This window comes from Centrocercus urophasianus, unplaced genomic scaffold (genome assembly GCF_019232065.1).
Source record: "Centrocercus urophasianus isolate 14NV4802_14NV808 unplaced genomic scaffold, USGS_Curo_1.0 seq_13, whole genome shotgun sequence".
Lineage (NCBI taxonomy): Eukaryota > Metazoa > Chordata > Aves > Galliformes > Phasianidae > Centrocercus > Centrocercus urophasianus.
In genome coordinates, this window is record NW_024884475.1 from 24,032,991 (window position 1) to 24,050,605 (window position 17,615).

Genomic DNA, 17,615 nt, shown 5'->3' on the forward strand with positions numbered 1-17,615 from the left:
TCAGTGACGCTGTTTAATCTGACAGCATTGTGTTTCTTTGGGCTCTTTGGCAATAGGTGAGCAGAAGCCATGGTGAAGTTAATAATGTAAAGCATTCCTGACATCTTTATTAGAGATGAAAAATAGCCTACTAGAAAGGAAACTATTGAAGATTTCATTGATTTAGTGGACTCACAGCAGAGTGACATGAGAAGATTGTTTTGGGTAGGGAAGAGCCATCAGCTGGAATGAGGGGGGCAAAATGAGGAAAAGATGAGAAAATACTTTCAGAGATAAATTCTATTTATAATCATCAAAACATGAAGATTGCTTTCAGATAACTTCATTGTTATTTTTAATTTTTTTTTTTAAAGTGCACTAATCAGGTAAGTTTCAAGATGTATCAGAAATGTAACTCAAAGAATATTTCTAGTGGCCGTGATTAAAACTGAAAATCAAGGAAGCTTGCCAGAATTACATTGCTGGGTTTTTTCCTCTTACTTGTTTAGCACACTGTTCCAAAGCTGATTAGACTTATCTTGGAAATACAAAATTTCTGAGTTGTGAGTTAAAAAGTAACAGGGACAGAAGATTGATGTGTTAAAACAAGAGCAAGTTATAAGAAATGCATTTTCACTTGAAAGAATGAAAATTTTGGACAAATGAAAAGCCTGCAAGTGAGAAAACCTATGAGCAGACTTATGGCATTGAGGGGGGGAAAAATACTGCAACACTAGAAGACACAGCTCTTGAACAAGAAGTCAGCAACAAAAATAATAAACATTTTTGAGGGTTTTTTTTTGTTTTTTTTTTTTTTTTACTTTGGAGCAATACTGCATTTTCTTAAGTGCAAGATAAAATGACAGAGTAACTTCTGGTGTGTGACTCAGGAATCTTTTAAGCCTTACACAACTAGATGTTTATTTATGTAAGGAAATGGTCCTCTCAGGCACTGACTATATGAGTTAATGCAGATACTTCAGCAGTGCAGCCATTCCACTGGAAAGTGAGACTCCCTCTAGATCTCACAAACTGTAATGTTTGGAGTGTACTCTTCTTGTGTGCTCATGACTGACTACTAGTAGTTAATCCAATGATCAGAAGCCCTTGCTCTAAAACTGGGACTTAGTCTTGCCTTAAATTAATATTCCAGGTGGGCAAATTTGGCATTTTACGTTAATTGTATTTGACTTTTTTCCTTAGTGAAAAAAATAAAAGGCACGTATAATTAATGTTGATGGAAAGACCAAGTGTCTGTGCTTAATGTAACATTGCATGTATCTAAATTGATCATCAGGTTCTCATTCTGCTGCAGGTGGTTAGGAGGAACAAATTGGGATTACGATAAAAACAATTTCAAGTTCTTTGTTTTCACTTGAGTATTTGGCTTAGTAAGCATTAAATACAAGAGTTTTCACAATCATAGATGGTAACTTGATTGCCTACTGAAAACTTCCATTTTGTCATTGCAGGCTCACTTTGTTTGCTTTTTGTACCCCTGACTCACTGAACAGCTGTAGAAATTGAGCCTTATCCCTTCCTTTCTTCTGCATTTCTTCCATTAAGTACCACAAAGTTTCAGTATTGTCTTCCACTCCATCATGTCATATCAGTTACCTGGTTACCTGTATTTGTACTGCACCCACAGTGTGAATACATGTATGCAGTCTGTCTAATAGAGAATAAGAACAGTAGGAAGAATGCAGGACAGATCCTCTTGCTTTACGTTTAAACACATTTCCAGCTAATGCAAAGCATATTCTTTCTTAATTCATTAACCAGGCTTTCTGTTTTACTTGAATATAGATCCCCCACTACTCTTCAAAAATGACAGTAAGCATTTCACTTGGCTGCATTTACAGTCTGACCTAACAATAAAGATGATGGCATGACAAGAGAATTGAAGTTGTCGTATGGGTCGTTGTTCATTAATCAATGTGTATTAACTCTATTCATGGTTTTCTTTTAGTGCTTGAATTTAAACTGCATTAAAAAAAAAAAATCAACTGTTGTACTCTACAGCAAATATCAGCAAATTAGTCTGAATGCTTCACTAGGAACACTTCTAAAAAAGCTTTGAAGTAACTGCTCTCACAGTCTCCTAAAACTCTTAAAAAGCAGCAGATGCACAGCCAATATAAAGGAGCTACCAGCATTATCCAAAATCCAGTTGTTACTGATGTGCCTGAGCACAGAGAGGATTGGGTAAATGTTCCTCAGCTCTTTTGCAGACTGTAATGCTCTACCAAAACCCTGGTCCTGTGTGTTTTGTCCCTGCTCAAGTCAAAGGATGCCTTCATCAGCTGAAGAAAGAACAAAGTTTTTAGGAATTTGTTCCTATTAAAGTTGTTTGGAATGCAACTACATTGAAGATTAACACATAAATGCAAAAGACCATGGTTTGCTTCTTGAAAGCCAAAGCAGATGTGCGGAAACTTGGGGAAATAGTATGCTCAATTCCAAACAGAACACACAAATCTCTTGCCTGCTTGTGATTCAAGAGGGAATCCTGACTTGTCCACTATTTGTTAGAAGCCAAGGACCTGTTTGGCTTGCCCCTGCTGGGCTGGCTGCTGTCAGCGAGTAGCTCAGTTGGGCCCTGCTCACAGCTCTGATGTGCAGCCAGCTCAGCCCTTCCATAGCAGGCTTTGCTTGCAGTGCAATTTTTCCGGTGTGCAACCAGCACAGTTATCTCTGTTATCTGTTAAATGACACAACAGCACTATAAATAACCCTTCTTGTAGTCTGATTGCTTGTTAAATGGTTTATAGAAATCAACAAATCATGTTTGGATTTCAGGCTCAAGGAAACGAATGAGGCAATTTGCATCTCATTATTATTTCAGGCTCTTGCCTCAGAGCTGCTCATATGGGTTTGCACTAGTTCAGCTAAGCCAAAGCAAGCCAAAGCACATTGATATAACTGGAGTCCACAGTTTAAATATTTTCTTTGTTAATGTAAGAAGTAGATGTAAATCACCAGCACCACAGAGCAGTTCTGGGGCACTTCTGAGTAGCTGCATTAGAACCTTGAGCCAGGAGACTACCAAGATGTCTCACTATGAACAACCTTCCAGTTCCTAAAAGCATCAAGGGAATGATTTCTTTCCAAATAATGAAGATAATGAAACAACTAGTATTTTTACTTAAGTAAGTGAAGCAGTATAGCAAGATTAGGAACGCGTAAGTGTTCAGATTATAAAATGTGACAGAGAAAACAGCTATTGAGAAAGCTGTGGGAGAGTAGATGTCACTTCCTTGGAGGCCTAATTTCTGTGTAATTACTTCAGATAAATAAAAACTGTAAATTCTTACAGAATCAAACAGTAATAATAGCCATCTTTTAGAGCTTTTAATTTTGTTTGTTCTCTTCAAGGCTAAAGATGCTATGCTTCTTATGTGTGTTGTAATACTTGCCTCCTTTTCTCATTTTTACTATGCTACTGTTATTTAATCGGCTGATTCCGAATTTCCTGAGATGTTGAGATCTGTGGCAGAATGGCAATTTATCATTTCAGTCGCAGTGTCTTCTCTATAACAGAATCAAAGTTTTGCCAAACTGAAAAACAAGAATCACTTTCATAATCTGATACTGCATGAAAAAAACAAGCAGGGCTCACAATAAAAACATTCAGTAATCGTCTGATACAAAGGATATTCAATCATGTAAAACTTTAAATTGTTCTTGAAGTAACAAAGAAGACATTAAGATAAAGGGGAAATGAAGACTGATAAATTTCCTCTGCCAAAACTCTGAGTACATTAGACAGGATTAAAAATCCCTAGTGGGAAGCCTTTTTGTTGTTCTTCCAGTAGCTCAGTGATGATGTAGGATTCCTTTGGGATATATGGTCTTGGCACAAATTGCTCCCAAAGGCAAAAAATGCCAATTCATTCCTTACATGCAATAATATAAATTCATTTCTATTGTTTCTAATCCTCACTAGGAGCACATTTCTGGTGCATTTTTTAAATTCTTAAGCTAAAATTAAGTTCTATGTAAATCTAGTGCCATACAATTTTGTTTGGTTTAATTGTGCATTTTAAGTATGATTGCTACTCTTAACTAAGGACCACTACCATTTTACAATAGTGTAAGTGATACAGAAAAGGATGGCTTTGGTATCTGATACTTAAATACTAATGATAGGATATTAACAACATCTCAGGTCATCATTTTATGAAAAAAAACAGCAATTTCTTATTCTTTTTTCATCTTTCATGACATTCCTCAAGTTGATTTCATCCTGGAGAGTTACCTCCTCAGTCTTTTGAGAGGAAAGTATTTTGTACCTCTGATTATTTTTTTTCCTCCTTCTCCTACTCACAAAAAGGGGATGCCATAAAAGTGCTCTGCATTAAAGTTCTTTTTTTTTCCCTAGGCATTCTTGATGTTCTACTTGTCTTTTGGATGTCATAGAGCACTGATCTGCTGTTTGCAGAAAACTAGGCAAAACAACTCCCAAAGCTCAGTGCTGAGAAAGTTGGAGTGATTTTAAACCAACCATGTGATGCAGTTAGAACTGTCCCCCGTGTATTGTGCTACTGATGACAAGGAAGATCATTGCTCAGCTGTATAATCAATAGATATCAAGATGTTATAATCACAATATAATTAAGAGAGTTAGGCAAAGTAGACAACGATAACAAAAAGAGAATAAGCGGAAGATGGAAGAGCTTACCCTTCAGCTGAGCTCACCACAAAACACCAAGAGAGGTGATCTCCAGAAGAGATCCTTCCCCTCTGGTAGCCAGCTCTTAAATAGGTCTAGGAGGGGGGGGGAGCCTGGCTCCACCCCTTCCGGCAGCACAGCTGAATTGCCTTCACCTGTGCTCCTCTGGCTGACTCATGGCTCGCCTCAGGTGATCAGTCAGAGGTTCAGGCCGTGACTCAGCAGTTCCCATACACTCAGCCTCACAGTAGCAAGGACTTTTTCTAGTTGTTCTCCATACACAAACATGCTTGTGTTTTCCTTTGCCAGATTATGTTAGCATGTTGACCCAAAGCCCTCTCAAGCCTTCTAGATTTTAAACTGCCCTTAAGAGCTGCCTCATTATCTCTTGAGAACCTCATTTTCTTAAAAGCCTTCTCAAAACAAACAAACAAAAAGCCTATACTAAGTAAAATATGATCAGTGAAAAGTAAATACGACAAACTATATAAAGTAGTAGCACTGTATGGAGTTGCATGGGAACTGCTGAGTCACGGCCTGAACCTCTGACTGATCACCTGAGGCGAGCAATCAGTCAGCCAGAGGAGCACAGGTGAAGGCAATTCAACAATTCACCTGTGCTGCTCCTAGACCTATTTAAGAGCTGGCTACCAGTAGGGAAGGATCTCTTGTGGAGATCTGCTCGAGTTTTGTGAGTGAGCCCAGGATAGGGGTAAGCCTTCTATTTATTCTCATTTTGTTATCATAATCTGCTTTGTTAAACTCTCTTGTTTATTTCATAATTATAGCATTTTAATATTCATTGATTGTACAGGAGTAGATCCCTTTGTTCACACACATCCATTCTTTCAGAATCTGATAGCCTTATAAGACATTGACATCCTGTGAAAGCTGTAATGATTTTTCACAATAAGGAGGTATCATAAAGAACTATTGTTCATAATATCATGGGTATATTTGAAATTATTTCAGTCTCTACAGATTCACCAGTTCTGGAGACAGTTCCTCAAATGAAGTACAGTTAGGAAAACAAGATGCTTCATATAAGCCAAGCACATGAGTAAAAGCAGCTTACTAGCTCCAAGGACCTGCTGCAATGTTCACATCGGAAGTTGGATTTTTTTTCAGTCTCCCAAGCAAAGTTCCTGGCAGCAATGCCATATAAGCAAATCAGCTATGGGGGCAAACAACCAACAGCTGTTCAGTCATGAAAGTCAAGTCAAAGAAGCTTGTGTTCCCAAATAATACTGTTCTTAGAGGCAGCAGAACAGTGCCTGATCTAGCTGTGCCTTCAACCATCCCCTTTGTCCTTGCTCCACAGGCTCCTGTCACAGGTATGTGCTCTACTTATATCCCCAACCACAGCCCTGCCTATCTGGTAGCTCTGGGGGCTCAGCATGCTCCTTATCTCTTTCTCCACTATAGTGGAAATGCAAGTCATGGCTTGAAGCAGTGATTGAGCACCTGGTGGGAAAGCAAGGCCAACCCAGGGGAACTCAGGTGCATGCAATACACCTGAGGTACCAGAAAGGAAGCAGCCAGGATCCACCCCTTCCCAGACCTCATTTAAGGGCTGGCAGTGGAGGCAAAGGTACCTTGCTGGAGATCCCTGCCTACCTGAGGCCTTCCAAGGGTAAAAAAAATAAATAAATAAAATTTCCCCCCTTTGTTTCTGTAACTGTTGTATTTGGGCTTGTCCTCGCTCACTGTAGCCTAGGACTTTGCTACCCTACTATTACTGCTGTGCTTTCTGTGGCATTATAATGCTACATCCTCTCAAAAAGTAATAGGGTAAGTTCAAAATATTTTTGGTATAGACTTATAAATACTTGACTGGTCAATTTTCATCTTTCTATTTTCAGTTTTAAAAAAAGAATTGTAGTCCAGTTAGCTCACCCAAAGTTAAAATAAATCCATGTTTTAACAGGAATATGCTTTCTTTTCAATCTATAGTTCATTTACAAAATACAACGTAACTTTTTAAAACTATATATAAAGTTAGTGAAATTATTTAAAACCACCGATAGAAATTTCCCCAAAGGAGAAAATACATTGTTCTCTTCTACTCTCAATCCTTTTCTATTCATAGTTTCCTGCAGTAGATTGAGGCTTACATAAGGCTATTCCCTTTACATGCATTGCAGCTGAAGGCTGTATTTTCTTTCTTGATGTTACTAATCAGATAAGTAATGCTTTGTTTCTCCCCAACCTGCAGACTTCATGAAGCTGTGATATCTCTGAACACACAGCTACACTCCTTAATCTCCAGATGAAGTAAGTTCTGCTTTCCAGGTACCAATTGTTAGTGGGAATCAATGTTCATCAGATATTGTAAACTTTCTGAAACATCTTCCTGCCAATACAGAACATACACTACAAGAGAACACTATAAAAAGTTTTAGCACTATATAAACGATACTTGATCAACTATTTTTCTCCTAGAGGCTTCCTCTAGACAAATACATTTTGTGGAAGTAACTGATTACCTTAAATCTTTCTCTGTTGTTGTTTTTAATAGATAACCCTTAAGTTCAGTGTACTCATCTTTCTCTTTGTTAAAATAAATTCTTTAACCAATTTGCATGGAAACTACCAGTAACAGCAGTTAACATAGGATAGCTAATGAGGTTGTGCATAATTGCTACAAAATAGCTGTACTGATAACTTCTCACAGTACTCTACTTATCATCAGGAACTTATCTGCTCAAGTAGAAAAATGTGGAGGGTCTGACTATAAAAGCACAGTAGGTTTTGTCCAGCCCTTCCTGTCATTCTTTTCTTTAGCATAGGATAACCAGCACGCATTTAAGTGTTTCTGCATCATGCATTGTAACTACCAACATTCCAGATATCTGCTTATTATACAGATTTTTACTATCACCTTACAAGACACTCTTGCACCCTGAAAAAGTTCAGCTAAGTCTTCTAAACAACTCAATTTAAATATTCAGTATCTGATTCCATCCCTAGGATGCACACTCACCCACCAGAAAAACACCAACAGACCTGGAATTCAAAGCACAGTGAAAGCTAGTTGGCTCCCATTTCATCAAACTAACTATCATGGTATATAAATGTGTTGTGAATTTTCCCTGCCTTCTTCTATTTCTTGCTTTTTGGAGAGCCACTTAACTTAGAATTTATGTTGTTATGAACTTTTGAAGTTATACTTCAGAAATATTGCAACGCCGTTAAAATGGAGCCTTGTTACTCAGCTTCAGCCTTGACTAGATTTGTTCATTCTGCAATGCTGGAGAAGCTCTATTTTCACAAAATTAAATAATAACCCTACCAAAGATTATAGCCTTGTTAATTCTCAAACCAAGGAGTGTTATGTGGAACTTGGCAAGCTTAGAGGATTATTTGGCTGTATTCTTTAAGGTACAAAAAAAAAAACTTTTGAACACCTTTAAGAACAATGTTCCCAAAATCTGTGCTTGTTTTAATTTGAAAAGCACAAGCTTGGTGCTAATGCAGCTTAGATTTGTAAAAGGCCTTTTCTCACAACTGTAGCACAATGTCATTAACCTAGGCCAACACTATTAGCTCCTCAGAATATTATTGCCTCAATAGGCAATAGAGTATGGAAGTAAATTTAGAGAAAAAGACATCCATGCTTTGTGTAACAGTAGACTTATTACAACAGAGTAATAGGAAGCCTAAACAATGTTACACTTAAAGCAGCTGTTACTGCTCAGCTATTTTCACCCATGCAGTAACCCCCAGGAGACACCAGTGACCACAGGAGCAACCCCTGAGAGTCTGCCATGAAATGTTATCTGCCACAAGGGCCTCAGGTAACCCGTGAGAGTTGGTGCTGCCTGTTACTGTTATCTTGATAGCCAACATCATTTAGAAGGCTGGTAAATCTGGAATGTCTTCTGTTATAACCTATTAGTAGTTACTTTCTACCTTTTACATCCTATATATATCCTGACTGCAGAGTCTCTTTTTGTCCAGATAGAAATGGCCAAAGCAGACGGATCAAAATGGGTACAAACTAGAGGCACAATGAGCTGTAGGCATAACATAAAAAGAAAAAAGCCCCAAACCACAGAAGACAGGCTTCACTAACTGACCATGAAGCCCAAACTTCTCAGTAGCTGCACTTTTGGTTTCCATGTAAATATATCACTGTTTGGTGAAAAGTCTGCTCTTGATTTTCTGAGATACTTCTTGAAAGTTTGTATGTCATGCTGTTTATTTACAGAATGCACGCTCTGGTAGGTGTTGAGGAGAAAACCTGTCAAAATATATATATATTTTTTTTGTCTACAAAGAATGTGGCATCCCTTTGATACCCTTGGTAAAGTGTTTTGTTGATGCTTTTTAAAATATGATGCCTATCAAAAGTTGGTTTGGCACAGTAATTGCTGTGTGATCATACCCTAATGAACTCCCATAGCTTGCTTACTTTCAGACCACTCTGTAAACAGTCAGCTCAGGGTCTGAGTGGTTGCTTAACTGCAAACTTTCCAGCCTATGCCACTTTCCCAGCTACACAAAGTACTACCAGCATCTAAGTATCAAAGACAAACTTTATTTCTCAGCACTGAGATCTAAATCGCACCAAAGGTAGAGAGAAACCAGTAATATGCAGAAAACAGACAAAATACTAAAAATTGCATGACAAGAAACTGTTATGCACTGTGTTATTCACTAATGTTAACTATATTAACATTACAGAACTACTTCAGACAAACATATTTACACTGAACTACTTCTTATCTATGCAATAAAGACTTTGAAAGAAGCTGATCAATGAAACTTTTGTCATCTTCACTACATCTTTAAACTGGACAAAGGGATACATCATTTAAATCTGACTGTAGTTTGCTTTCAACATGGACTGCTGTAAAATTTGTGCATCAAAACTGATTCCTGGCAAATTCAAAATACTTTACTGGCTAAATATGAGGCATTTTTCCTTCCAGCAATAAAAAAATTGGTCGAAATTTTGTCTAAGAACAATTGCAAGATAAGTACATTTCTGATTGAGTTTTCTAATCTTCTTGAAAAACAGACACCACCTAAGTACCTGGTTAAAAGGGCAGCAGCTAAGGTCTGGGCTGGAAGAGGGAGCAGGTCACACAGCAGAAGTTCCAGGACCCACTATAAGAGTAAGTCAAATACAGACACCTGTGATATCCTGCATTATTCCCTTCACATAGCTGCAAGATTTCTCTGTATTTGAGACAAAATTATTTTAAAAGTTAGTTGGTAAATATACAGGAGAAAATATTCTCACACAGCACGCGGGATATCTGAAAGAGTGAAAAGGCTGAAAAATTAAAGGTCTCTTGTATTTGGCTTTAATGTTCAGCAAGCATGGGCTCTGACAAACAGTGAAGGCAAATCCCATTGCAGCCATCAAAGCCTGTATTGCACCACTCGGGTAATTACTTGTAATTGACCATCCTCAATTAAATATGTTTTGGGGTCTATTTGAAACAGGTGGGAATACTGGCCTGTGTAAGCAAACGTTAATTTGAGAGAAAATCTTCAAAGGCATTTCATCAGCACAGTTGGCTGAGGCTTTAATGAAGCCCATGACTGCTGGTCGATTCAAGGTGTCATTCAATCACAGTTAGCTGTGTCTGGCACTTTCCCTTCGTGTTGTTACCAGCAAGATACATCTCAAAGATTTTTTGCTTTTTTTTTCCCCTTTCCTTGGGGGCTTCATTTCCAGCTGGAGCAGCAAACTGATCAGACTGACCACGCTGCTCAGGATCTCTCCAGCTGGCAAGAGAAGCACTGCTGATTTTTGAAAGCCATCCCTATTGGGTAACCCTGAGCCAAAAAGCGTTTTCTACCAGTTGCTGAGCGCTTGCCACTCTTGATGTAAAATGTTCAAACAGCAAAGTTGATTAAAACTGGGAATTTGTTCTAATGTCTTCTTTCAAAACAATCCTTACTGTTGCAATGTTCATTTAAATCTCTGCTTTTGAGTAGTTAAGTGGGTTCTGCTAGGATGTTCCTTACAGACTGTAGCAATAAGCTTTAGAGCAAGAAAGGGACCATTATCAACATTCTTCTAGAAATTCCTATGTCATAATGGCTAGAGAGACTCAATCCAATTATTTCCACATCAGACTTCTGCCCTGAGCTGCAGCTGGAGCCTTAAGGAACTCAAATGGCAGGATTTCAAGGAGGCCTCTGCCCTCCCCTCTTCTAGGCAGCCAAGCTATTTGCAAACACTTTCACACATTCTCCTGCCTGTGAGAAATGTAGGACAGATTACCACAAGCAGAATGTGTGAAAATGTTTTTAGAGAGCCCAGCTGCTGGCCTCTTTTTTGTAGACAGAGTGGGAGTTCATTTAACCACTCCCCTGTTTTTCAGCCTGTAATCCCACTTTTCCTCACAAGGATCTTTCCCCTGTTTGGGGTGAAAACATTGCATGGCTCATGTCCCCCACCCCACCACGTGCTTCTTTCATTTCTCACCCCCATGTCTTCCCAGGATATCATTGCTCATGTAGCATCCTTGCTGAGGCTCTGGCTGAACCATGATATGAGATGTACTACTCACTTCCAGCTCTGTCTGCTTTTAGAATCTTAACGATTGAATGCTTCTTGAAATATCAACGTTATCTGTAGTTACTCGATTATTAAGTAAAGAAGTTAGAAATAGTACAGAATTGTGTGTTTTCATGCTTGTAGTCAATACAAGTTAATTCCAATTGGGTGGATGTGAGGTGTTCTTAAGGCTGATACAGCAAAATGAGAAATTCCTCAGAAATGAGGGTCTATGAAAAATAAACTTGGCATGGAAAATAAAATGAAATCATTTTAAATGTGAAAACTGTCTGCGTGAGACTAAGATACTGAAGGAACTGAACCTCCTTCTTCCTTTGATTTCCATTTTGCTTCTCGTTCTTTGCAAGTATGATGCCTACAATACTGAAAGCAAACAAAGCATTTGAGAATTTTGCTCGATTTCTCCCAATACAACCACACAGCATACTGACATTTTGAGGAAGTAATCTCTTCCCTATGTTCTCCAAATATTGTGACTACTTAATTGCACATAAACTGCAAAAGATGATATCTAAATGTCTTGATCAATGTGATTCCATTACTTATTACTCCTACCTACCATTTCCTGCAATTACCAAAATATAATAGGAATTTCTAAGCATTCTTTGCCACTGTGCCTATCACTATGATAAAGCAGAGTTAGGAGCAAAGGTTATAATATAAAGAGTGTCAAATAATCACCTTGTGTAGCAGCATGTGAGGAAAAATGGTGGGAGAGAGATACAAAAACAGAGAAGCTTTCCATTATCAGTAAGGCATTTTCATAAGCATAAAAGCTCACATTGAAGTCTGTGGGAAATACATGAGAAGACAGATGAGATCAATTTTTGTAGAGAGGATTTTTAGAAAAGTGTTTGACAATGACGAACCACAGCAACTGGTCCCTGAAAAATGCATACAGGAAATGTTGATAGTGGCCAACTGAGTTCCAAGACTTCAGATTCAGAGAAACAGATTATATAGAGAGTCTGTGATGAAATTCAATCACAATGTCAGCACTAATTTCCCTTACCCTTGTATGCACGATGTGGTATTTCTGGCGATTGCCAATGTAGCACTAAATTTTCAGGTTTTTTTTTGTGAAACCAGAACAGAATTAGAACAAAAAATTACTTCAACATGGCCAGTTTTTCACCAAACTTCTGCTGAAAAGGGAGTCAATTTCCTTCCTTGCCACTTAAAAGCCCAATTACAGTATTGTACATTTTATCATGTGGTTACAAATTAAACACAATGCATCAGATGAACATACAGAAAATCCTATCTTCCTTTTCATAGCAGACTATGATGGTCCATGGATATCCAAAACTTAATGATCTGCTGAGCATGGATGATAATTGGGCTGACATTGCTTCTAAACCAAAGGTTAGACCAATATCAGAGGATAGGTATGTAAATATAAGCTACCATTGAAAATGTTTACATGAAACTAACTGCATTTCATATATTTATTTTTAAACACAAGAGAATTCTTGTTTCCTAAATAACTTTGGTAATATCTCACAGATTTCAAAAACAGAGACTTTGAAAAGAGATTTTAGAGGTCTGCAGATCTCTTCATTTAATCTTTCCTTTATTTTAGAATTAGATCCAACTTACTTGGCGTCTTAGGTAATGCTCCAAATGTTGGGTTTGCTAACAAAAATGTCTATAATAAAAGGAATAAGTCAGAATGTTTATTCACTTTCTCCTTTATGCTTTAGGCCCCGTGGTTTCCTGTAACTGGCTACTGACATGGGCTGGAGGAGCAGATCATTTTCTCCTATGGGATGCACCCACCATGGCAAACTTTAGAGTGGGTGCCCTTCATCCATTACCCAAAATGGCTCAAGCTTCAAGCTTCTTATTAGCAGTGATCCCCAGGGGGAACCTCAAGGGGCAATGTGTAGAAGCAGGCTCACTCACCACATAAACAGAATACAATTTTCTTTTATGTTAGCCTGCAGATTGCAAGCCACCTCTATAAAGAGCTCTCTGTCTCCTCACTTTGGCAGGATTCCTTGTCTCTCTGCACCAAAGCTGTATTCATATCAGTGTGTGGTCACTGTAAGAACAGTGCCTGCCCTTTTAGAATAGACAAAGGGAGTTAGCATACCAGATGCTGGCGCCCTGCTCAGGCTGTGCAGTGCTCTGCCCCACCAGCAGCCCCAGGGAACACATAACCTAAGCACACATGAGCATGGCAACAGGGTCTAGTGGCCAGTCTTTGAGTTCATGAATTCTCTCTACAGCTCATGTTCTTTCAAATGAACGAATGCAGCAACTAATACACAATGATCAAATCATTATAACAATGATGGTGACGAACGAGAAGAATGCTGATCTTGGAAAACAGCAGGCTACAGGGAAATTTGCAGTTCAGTATTAACTCCAGAGTCTGAACTCTGTAACTTATGCCCACCGTGTATTCTTTCTGTTTACCTTTAAGGACTAGCCCCTGGGTGACAAGCATGATCCCAAGAGACAAAGGAAGAGCTGTAAGAACAAAAAGAACAAATGTGCAGTATTAGACAGAATTTGTTACTCACTTGTTAACTTCCATATATTAAACACTTGTTTTATATGATTATAGTGCTGAATATATTACTCATCTTTTAAAAACTAATTTGGTGTGCTGTTTAAATTACCTGCTACACCTGCTTGTTCAGATTACTATCTCTTTGAGGTGAGGATGTGTTCATGCTCTGCCAGACAGATTCTGTGGCACCTGGAACAAATGCATTATATTCAATTTTCTCCTTTCAGAAAATATATAATTTAGAGACAACCTGACACTGGACTAAAAAGGCACTGAACCCTTGAGTATCTAACCTTTAAGATGTTCTAAAATCTAAAGAATTACACAATCTCAAGCTATACAGCCACGCCTCCCTTTCATTCAAATGCACAGGAATGTGATAAAGAACTCCTAATGTTGTTTTAATAACTGGCTTCATGAATACTGCCAACTCTATTATTATTCAAGCTCACATTAAGCAAGAGTTTAATTCTACCACCTTTACCTGTGATGATTATGCTATAAAATAATCAAATCCAATAATCTTATATACCACTCAGCTCAAACTAGGGTGACAGTCAACTCAGTAACATTTTGACAAGAAATGATGCATTGCAATAAATGGCATGGCATTTTGCAGCCAATTTTCACGATGACATCAGGAAATCACTCTTGGTGTGTTAAGAAAAAGTTTGGATCACTCATCTCTGCACCAGAAACTTTCCTTTTTACATTCTCCGTAGACCCTTGCAATTTCTCCAGCATTGTGAGCTTGTGAAATGGGACAACAGAGCATTGGCTGAAAGTATAAACCTGAGTTGGGTTTCTGAATTTAACCTCACAGGAGGAAATAAGTAAATCAACTAAAGTAGACAAATAATACAGCATCCAAACAAACAGAACTCCTCGTTTTGTCATTAGCAGTGTGATTTAATACTTTAATACCCAATGCAAAACCAGAAAGAACTACCCAGGCTGAAATTGCACATCCTGTTGATCTATACTTTCCAAACCCAGCACAGTTGCTCCTTACCCCTGAAGTGCATTGCTTTATTTCTGTCAGCCTTTTAATTCTCATGAGCCACTGCAGCTTTCTGAGAAGAAAACTGCAAATATTCAGCCCTGACTTGCCTGACTTTGTCTCTGATCATTTTAAACATACCTATGACATCAAAAGACTTCATCTGCATGGGCTTCACCTTTGTAATAATTAGCTTGCCATCAGGTTTGGCTTGCTGAAAAAAGCATTAATATTCTTGCATTCTACCACTGTTCTGTCCTTCCATTCTACCACCCATAGTATCAGAATGTGATTATCAATAGATCATCTCTCCAAGAGATCTCTGTCAATACCTACAATATCATTATTGGGCATCTAAAATGTATGGGACAGCTGTCATCTGAAATTTGGTCTCCGGGTACTCTGCAGCAACTGTGAGTTAAAACTAGCTGCAATGCTTGTGTTTTTCTGTAAGGGCACACCAGCTACCATCATATCTGTTCCTGAAAGTCAATACTTAAGCTTCATAAAAAAAGAGGTGCCTTGGGAAAAAGAAAATATTTGTCTGCTAAAGAACTCTGACTTGTTTTATGCCTGACTGGTCTGTAATTTTGTAAGCATAACAATTAGATGCTTTTATTGCTTACAGCCACCCATTTCACATTGTAGATAATTAGCAGTCTTGGTTCTTGCATTTTCTGCAGTCTGGCACTTTCTTTATCAACATACAAAGCACTGCTGCTTTTCAGAAAGTACCTTCTCAGCACTGCGGCACTGAGCAAGGCTAAAGCAACTGGGAAGGACAGAGTTAAACAGGAAACATTTTGCAACAATTTAATAACCTGAGTGATTTTTGGCATTCAGAATATTACAGCATAAACCATTTCCTGCACTTATCTTGGGGTCAGATACACAGCTGTTAAGCTCATGCAGTGTCTGCTTCGCGCACACTGGACATTCAGACTGCAATGCTTTCTTAAGCGATGGAGCAGAGGCAACACGACCTTCTCTCTCCTTGGTAAAAAGTCAATTAAGCACTGCATTCACACTAACCTGCAGAACTGGTAACTATTTTCAGTACTTGGCTCTACTTCGACCTCAGCCACTCTCAAGGAATGGCGATGGCCCATGAAGCAGCTTCCTGGTGGCTTTCCCATTTGGGATGAAAGCTGAAAGCTCTACTGGCAAGAACATGGCGAAGGGACAGGATCCGTATCAGCAAAATACTCTCAAACTGAATTGCTGTATGAGCGCCGAGCACACAGCACACTCCCGCCCGAGGATCTTGCATGCGTTCTGCCGGGCTCCACCGCCACCTCCTGGCCATAGCTGCAGGGCCGTGCGGGGTACTGCCGCATTTTGTCTTTAATGAAAGCAGTTTGGGGTGGTTCCTTGTTTTTTGTTTGTTTGTTTTTGCTGTTATTTTTTTCTTTTTCCAACACGGAGACTGTCGTTTTGGGTAGCATGCCCTAACGGCACTTCAGCACTTGCCATGAACTGAATAGCTTGTGAGATCAGCATCGTAATTCCTCCTGTTGTATGACCTCAGCATCTGTATTTCATAATCAGTGTGACAGTTATCTCACAGTTCATTTTCCTAAGTTCAAGAAGCCTTTCATCTTCTGAAATCCTTAGCTGCTTGAAGCCCCTTTCCCCAGAGCATTATCTCATCTTACCAGCCAAGCCAGCCATTGGCTCTGCAGCTGCTAAATGTCCTCTCTGTGTGCAGGTTTTGCAAAGGTCATGTCCTAAAACAGCTCCTACATCTCTTATGAGCTAAGAGATATCCCTGAAATCACACATGAAAGAAAGATTTATAGGTACTCACTAAATGCTATTATGAAAAATGAAATGTACAAGCAAATCCCATGTGGCACGAATCCCTAAAACCCAATAATTTCCTAGTTGGTTTGGTTTAAACTGGTCACAAAATGAAAGGGCAATAGAACAATAATTTCCTCATAGTGCAAACATGTTCCTGGGGATAGCACAGCACCTTCCTGTGCAGCAGTGCCTATTAAAAATCAGTGCAGTAGAAATGCAAAGTCATGGCCTAAAGCAGTGATTGAACACCTGGTGGGAAGGCAGGGCTGACCCAGTGGAGCTCAGGTGCAAGCAATGAAACTGTGATCAGAAGTGATGCAGCCAGTATCCATCCCTCCCCAGACCTCATTTAAGGACTGTGAGTGGAAGCAAGGGTAGCTTGTTGGAGATCCCTGCCTACCTGAGGCCTTGTAAAGGTGACTAGCTTTATCTCTTTGTTTCTTCATTTGTGGTGCTGCATTTGGGTTTGTACTCATTTGCTACAGCCAAGGACTTTGCTATCCCACTGCTATCACTGTAATCTCCATTATGTCATAGTATTCCAACCAGGTTAGATTTCTTTATGATTTTAACTTCACAGGAAATGTTGGTTATCGTAATTAAGTTACTCAAATACTTTGTCCTTAAGATTTTACATGAAAGCACTTTAGAACTGTGATAATGTAGAGAAGACAGTAGACAGAAAGCAATAAATGCTAGTGCCTTAGGAAAAAGAAAACAAAGCGCCTAAGTCACAACCAATGAGATCTGTTGTCCTCAGATTACAAGGAGGCTGAGGAGCTGGGACTTTACAGTCCAGGAGAAGGTGCATAGGGCCTGTGGCTGTTTGTCTGAAAAAGCTTTTAGAAGATGCTACAGGGTTGCCAACACCCTGAGGTTGACCACATTCACCAGTGTCTAAGCGTTCCTAACAGGGTCTTAAACAGAAACACTCTGTGTATCCATAGAGCACATGAAATAAGAACTAATGTGAAGTGTCATAAATCATGGTCCATTTGTCTGTTAGAATGTCAATGATGTTAAATGCTTTTTAAAGAGATCCGTGAGGGAGAAGAAAGCCTGATGTAATGTAAGAAAGTGTGGTTTAAAATAATAAATATCAGTA